Source organism: Oryctolagus cuniculus, chromosome 17 (genome assembly GCF_051225735.1).
Source record: "Oryctolagus cuniculus isolate XC-2025 breed Fujian yellow rabbit chromosome 17, ASM5122573v1, whole genome shotgun sequence".
NCBI classification, from domain to species: Eukaryota; Metazoa; Chordata; class Mammalia; order Lagomorpha; family Leporidae; genus Oryctolagus; species Oryctolagus cuniculus.
Window position 1 is genome coordinate 59,032,293 of NC_142883.1, and position 7,050 is coordinate 59,039,342.

Sequence of the window (7,050 nt, forward strand, 5' to 3'; positions counted from 1 at the left end):
ATGCTCTACCCTGGGACACCTTGGTCAAGTCCTAACCGATCTACAAACACACACTGCAATGCAGGAGGAGAGCAGCCGTCTCCAGGGCCCCTGCTGGTAATCCTTTTGTCCCACAAAGAATTCTTTTGTGATACAAACAGCCACCCTTTAATTGATGTGTTTGGTTAGTTCCCTGTGTGTTTGTCGGTTTTCTCATACCTCATCAAAGCAACAATGCAAGGCCCTCTGGTGTGTACGTGGTGGAGCACTAAAGAATTAGTAGGGGAGCCTATTGTAACTCAATTTGGGAGAAACACACGTTATTTTGAACTTGGGTAAAATTGTAAGCATGGAGAAAGAAGCTATCCCCCTATACCCCTCACGTTGAACTCCTTCAGTCTATACTATTAAGAGCCTAGATGCTTATGTAGAAGGATATATTTCCTGTTGCTGTTTCTATAGTTGTCTTCGCCTGGATCCTATACCTCAGGATGCTGCCAAAAAGATTAAGTGAGAAACAAAACCCATCATTTGTTCCTTGTAACACAATGATTTACGAATATTGTATGCTGCCACCTAGTCAGTAGATAGCAACATTTTGATGTGTCTGCTAAATCCAGAAAACCCTGGGCCAATATCTCTGGTGAACGTTCAGGAAAAATCCTTCCTAAAATATGAATAAACTGTCTGCAGAGGAAATAAGGGACTAAAAATGATTTGAAGAAATAATTGGGCAAAAAATCCCAAATTTGGCAAAAAAAACATGAGCCCACAGATCTCAGAAACTAAGCATACCACAAATATAATAAAACCAAAAGAAATCTTTTTTAAAAAATATTTATTTATTTATTTGAAAGAGTTACACAGAGAGAAGGAGAGGCAGAGAGAGAGAGAGAGAGAAAAAGAGAGGTCTTCCATCTGCTGGTTCACTCCCCAATTGGCCGCAACGGCCGGAGCTGTGCTGATCTGAAGCCAGGAGCCAGGAGCTTCTTCTGGGTCTCCCACATGGGTGCAGGGGCCCAAGGACTTGGCCATCTTCTACTGCTTTCCCAGGCCATAGCAGAGAGCTGGATCAGAAGAGGAGCGGCCGAGTTGAACCGGCGCCCATCTGGGATGCTGGCGCTTCAGGCCACGGCGTTAACCCACTGCACCACATCGCCGGCCCTCAAAAGAAATCTTGCCAGGACACATTACAGTGGAGCTTCTGAAACCTAAAAACAATCTTGAAAGTAGCCAAAGAGAACCATGCATTACTTGTAAGTATGTATTTTCATATGCTACTAATAAATACTTAGAAATAAAACTTAAACCATTAGCATAGTAGCATCAAAAACTGAAAATACGTATAGAGAAATCTGATAAGAGATATAAAAGATTTGTACAATGGAAATTCAAAATATCGCAGACAGGAAATAAAAGAAACTTAACCAAAGGGCACTTCAAAAATTCACGAAAAATGCAATTAAAAGTAAGTTTATTTTGTTACGAAAGTTTTCGAAACTCATGCACACAGAGTTATTCAAAAGTTCATGGAAATGCATAATATAAAAAAACTATGTATGGACTTTCAAACTGTGTGCACCAAAATAAACTTAGCTTTATTTCCATTTTCCATGAACTTTTCAATGAACCCTCATGTACCTGGTTCGTGAGTCAGGATACTCAATTTTATTAAGACACCAATTATCCCCAAATTGATTCACAAATTCAAGTCAATCCATAGCAAAATTCCAACAAATTTTATAAAAATTGCCAAGTTGATGTCATATGACACAACAAAGGACAAAGAATAGCCAAAAAGAACTTCGAAACACAAGAACAGAGTTGGATAGGTTGTCATTAACTGATTTCAAAACATTATAAAGCTATGTTATAACAACTGTGTGTTTTGGCATCAAGATAGACAAATAAGTCAAAAGAACAGAATAGAGAGACAAGAAGTTGACCCAAGCATGTATGGACGACTGACTTCCTTACAAAGACACAAAAGAAATTTCAGTGAAGAAAAGAAGTCCGTTTTAGCAAATGGTGCTGGAACAATGAATATTTGATCCATACCTCACACCATATGCAAAACTTAACTCAAAATGGGTCATAGACCTAGGGAAAAAAGCAAAATATAAAACTCTAGAATGGCCAAAAGAGAGAATTTTGTGCCTTTGGGCTAGGCAAAGATTTCTTAGATAAAACACACAAAAAATTAACCCATAATTTTTTTTAAATTGAGAAACTGGTCTTCACCAAAACTCAAAACTTCTTCTCCCTGAAAAATGCTTTTGAGGGGCCGGCGCTGTGGCGCAGTGGGTTAATGCCTTGGCCTGAACCGCCGGCATCCCATATGGGCGCCGGTTTGAGACTCATAGCTCTCTGCTATGGCCTGGGATAGCAGTAGAAGATGGCCCAAGCCCTGACCCAGGTGGGCGACCCGGAAGAAGCTCCAGGCTTCTGGCTTTGGATCAGCACAGCTCCTGCCATAGCGGCCATCTGGGGAGTGAACCAGCAGATGGAAGACCTCTCTCTCTCTCTGCCTCTCCTCTCTCTGTGTAACTCTGGTTTTCAAATAAATAATTTAAAAAAAAAATGCTTTTGAGAGATGAGAAAGACAAACTACAGACTGGGAAAAAATTTGTAGATTGTGTATCCAGCAAAGAGCTTGAATATGGGATATATAAATACAAGGAAGTAAACCATTGGAAATGAGCAAACTATTTGAACAGGAAGTTCGTCAAAAATATCCTCGTTGTGGGTAGGCATATCCAAAAAATAAAAAATGTGCAATGTCATTAGCCATTCAGGAATGTAAATTGAAAATTTCAATGAGCTACTACTATATGATTTTAGAATGGCTAAAATCAAAGGCATCCCACGGGATGGCAAGTATGTGGAAGAATTAGAATGCTTCCACACTTCTAGTGGGGATGCTTTATGGTGAAAAACAGTATGGCAGTTGCTTAAAAAAAAAAAAAAAAAAAAGTCCACCTGCCATAGAATCCAGATGTATTATTTCTAAGTGTTTACCTAAGAGAAAAGGAAATGTGCACCTCTGGGAAGACTTGTACACAGATGTTCATAGCACCTTTATTTGTAATAGCCCCAAACTGGAGACAAACACACTGCCCATTAGGGGATGAATGGATAAGCATACATAGTGTGTTATTCATGCAATGGAAGACTACTCAGCAATTTAAAAGAGTGATCCACTGATACTCTCGGCAGATTTATTTGCAAATATTTTTAAATACACCATGAGCCAAGACACTAATTACAGGAATATATTTTATTTAACCCAGTATGCCATGTAAAATAGTATACTATGTCAAATACCTGCCTTTCTACATGTAGCACACAAATATACAGTATTTGAATTCATATAAATTACTTAGAACTAAATGAAGTCAGCTATTCAACTCCTCAGTCACGAGAGCCACATTCCACAACAGCCAACGTGGCTACCCCATGAAAGCGTGCAAATCTAGACCACCTGAGAAGGCTACAAGCTTTCTCTGTGATCAGTATTTCTGCAAAAGACAAAGGGCAACCGATTCCTCCAGATACTCACAACCCACCTACAAGGGATGACTGAAGCTTCCATACATAGCAGCCGAAAGGAGGGCAGTCATGTCTTTTCTCCTCTCTGTGTCTTAGCACTCCATTTTTAGAAAGAGACGGCCAGTGGCATTTGGGGAACAGCTGGGTGCATTCCACTGGCTCCAGGTCTTAGGACTCCTCCTCCCTCACCATTGCCAATCCCTACAGCTCCTAGAGAACACTCATTTATTTTTGTGATCACAGGATCCCCAGCTCAGCCAGGAAGCGTGGCTCCCATGCACCTGCCAATCTGAGACTGGACTCCCTAATCCCCACTTCATTACCCTTAGCTCCTCTCACTTTATCACATCATTCTTCTACAAAGCTCTTCACCCCTTACCTACTCTAAGAATAAAAATCCAGTTTTCCCTGGGTCTCTGAAGGCTCCTGTGTTAGGTAACACCTTGGCTCAATCTGTTGCGCTTTTCTTTTGTGAGTCTGTCTTTGATAAAGAAGTGTCCTTCATCCACCTTGCAATGGGTTGGGCAAAGATATTACTTATTCTCCCTTACATGTGGGAGAAAAAGCAATAATATAAATTTTGAAAGCCTGCATCTTAATGCGTCTTAAAAATTGGGAAATTAATTATAGAAGGAGGGAAAGTAGGAGAAGTGTGAAATATGTAGGTTGAAGAACTTCTAAAAATCAAGATACAATCACTGACAACAATAATAAACAAGATAAATGTCCTCCAAAAAGACCAAGGAAGAGCTCATACTAAAAAATGCATAATTCACACATAAGGGAACCGTAAATAGAGCTTGATGTGAAAGGTGCACTGGTTCCATCCAAGACAGATGACCCAATACTAAAAAAGCTATTGAAAGGATTCACCATAATAATTTGTGAAAGGTAGAAGAATTAGTCTTCTTGGTAAAGCCTGGAAAAGTATTGGCAACATTTCATATAATTAAGTGATTAAAATTCCTCTTAAAAATAAAAAATGTGCTTATTGAAATAATTTTTAAGAAAGTTAATTAAAAGCGCTGTCCTTGCCAGCAAATTCAGGAAAAAAAATACCTATAGTCATAGCTATTATTTGGCATGTTCCTGAAGTTATACTAAGTCAATACAGCAATTGAAAAATTAAGAACTTGGAGCCAGCACTGTGGCGTAGCGGGTTTGGAGCAGGACAGGTGTACAGAGACAAGACACCAAGGCCTTTTAACAGGAAGTAGTCTTTTTTTATTTATGCCAGTATAAGGCCCAGGTAGAATTTCTTTTTTTTTTTTTTTTTTTTTTTTTTGACAGGCAGAGTGGACAGTGAGAGAGAGAGACAGAGAGAAAGGTCTTCCTTTGCCGTTGGTTCATCCTCCAATGGCCGCCACGGCTGGCGCTCTGCGGCCGGCGCACCGCGCTGATCCGAAGGCAGGAGCCAGGAGCCAGGTGCTTTTCCTGGTCTCCCATGGGGTGCAGGGCCCAAGCACCTGGGCCATCCTCCACTGCACTCCCTGGCCACAGCAGAGAGCTGGCCTGGAAGAGGGGCAACCGGGACAGAATCCGGTGCCCCGACCGGGACTAGAACCCGGTGTGCCGGCGCCGCTAGGCGGAGGATTAGCCTAGTGAGCCGCGGCGCCAGCCGGCCCAGGTAGAATTTCTTACCAAAACGCCTGAGCCCAGAACAAAGAGGGGTATTTCTTTATATATGGTTTTAGCCTCTTTGTCTCCCTTACATGGCTACATGCATACATTTGATTGGATATTCCAATATAACACAGTGGCCACAGAAATTGATACAATAATACTGCACATGCTACATAGTTACTGACGATTTTATCTTTCCATGCATGAACTGAGCCCTCTGAGCCTGGCAAGGGTTAACACCAACACTCTGTTCTACCAAGCAGAATCTAAAATGGTTACATATAACCAAATAGTTTTATATATAAGCAGATAGGAGCCACAGATGAAGCATTCATAGGCAAGCAGGCAACAAACACTGCTATAAGCCATTCCCAGGACAGATGCCTCCCTTTTCCTTCTTCTGCCCTTGAAAAGACCTCTACCACCACTTTAATCAGGTCAGTTTGAGACAAGTTTAATTAAAAGACAAAGGCCTCTACCACAGGTGAAGCCACCACCTGCAATGCTGACATTCCGTCTGAGTCCTGGCTGCTCCACTTCCAATCCAGCTCTCTGCTATGGCCTGGGAAAGCAGTAGAAGATGGCCCAGGTCCTTGGGCCCCTGCACCCACGTAGGAGACCTGGAGAAGCTCCTGGCTCCTGGCTTTGGTCTGTCCCGGCTTTGGCCATTGTGGCCATTTGAGGAATGAACCAGCAGATGGGAGATTCTCTCTCTCTCTCTCTCTCTCTCTCTCTCTCTTTCTGTAAGCCTGTCTTTTAACTAAAAAATAATAAAACTTTTTTAAAAGATTTATTTATTTATTTGAGCAGCAGAGTTACAGAGAGGCAGAGGCAGAGGCAGAGATAGAAAAAGAAAGGTCTTCCATCCACTGGTTCACTCCCCAAATGGCCACAACAGCTGGAACTGTGTCAATCCAAAGCCAGGAGCCAGGAGCTTCTTCCAGGTCTCTCATGCGGGTGCAAGGGCCCAAGGACTTAGGCCATCTTCCACTGCTTTCCCAGGACACAGCAGAGAGCTGGATAGGAAGTGGAGCAGCCGGGACTTGACCCGGAGCCCATATGGGATTCTGGCACTGAAGGTAGCATCTTTACCCACTGCGCCACAGTGCCGGCCCAATAAAACTTTTTAAAAAATTAAGAGCTATACAATGGGGAGAGGAAGCAGAGGCGTGTTACCTTTTTGCTTTTTGTTTTTGCCTGTGCTATGATGATCTATGTGAAAGACAGGATAATCAATAAGAGAAAAACTGGAAAAACAAGATAGATCAGTAAGGGAGTGAAGTATCAAGCTCATTTAGAAAAATCAGTTGATTTTCCAACATGCCCACAGTAATCGACAGTAAAATACAATGGGATAAGATCAATTCAGAAAAGCCATAAGCCGTGTAAAAACCTACATACAAAGTTAATATGAGGGAACACCAAAAACATCATAATAAAATACGAGCAAAAGTTTTCCAACAGTCCATCAAAAGAGTCATGCCCCATAAAGGTGTCCCATTTCCATCAAAGATAGAGGATTGAATACTAAATTGAAAAAAAAAAGTAGTGGAAAATCCAATTAAAAGAAAAATTCATTTTGTTGCAAACTATTTCTGGAATCTTTGCATAATTTTTTTTCAATTACACATTTTTCGATACACATGTCCATGAGCTTTCTGGAGATCTCTTGCACAAAATTATAAGATCTCTATTAAGGAAAGAGAAAACCTTCCTGATACGTGAATGAAGAAAGAATGGAACAGAGTGTTTTCACACTGTGCTTGCCTGGAAAGGCCTCTGCTTTCCACCAATTAATTTATAAATTGAATATAGCTTTCAAGACAAAAATTAAACTTTTGCTTCCAAAATGAAAGGGTTTTCTTTCACAATGGCTTATAGCAGATATTATCTCCTGGT

General features: G+C 41.1%; 1 long non-coding RNA gene across 1 annotated transcript; it reads right to left on the reverse strand.

The window, feature by feature from the left end:
* Positions 1-802: 802 nt before the first annotated feature.
* On the reverse strand, positions 803-3,713 carry LOC149121255 (uncharacterized). The gene is made up of 2 exons (XR_016224029.1): positions 3,546-3,713; positions 803-1,201 (listed from the first exon to the last, which is right to left on the reverse strand). It is a non-coding gene; the product is annotated as an uncharacterized LOC149121255 (long non-coding RNA).
* Positions 3,714-7,050: the final 3,337 nt, after the last annotated feature.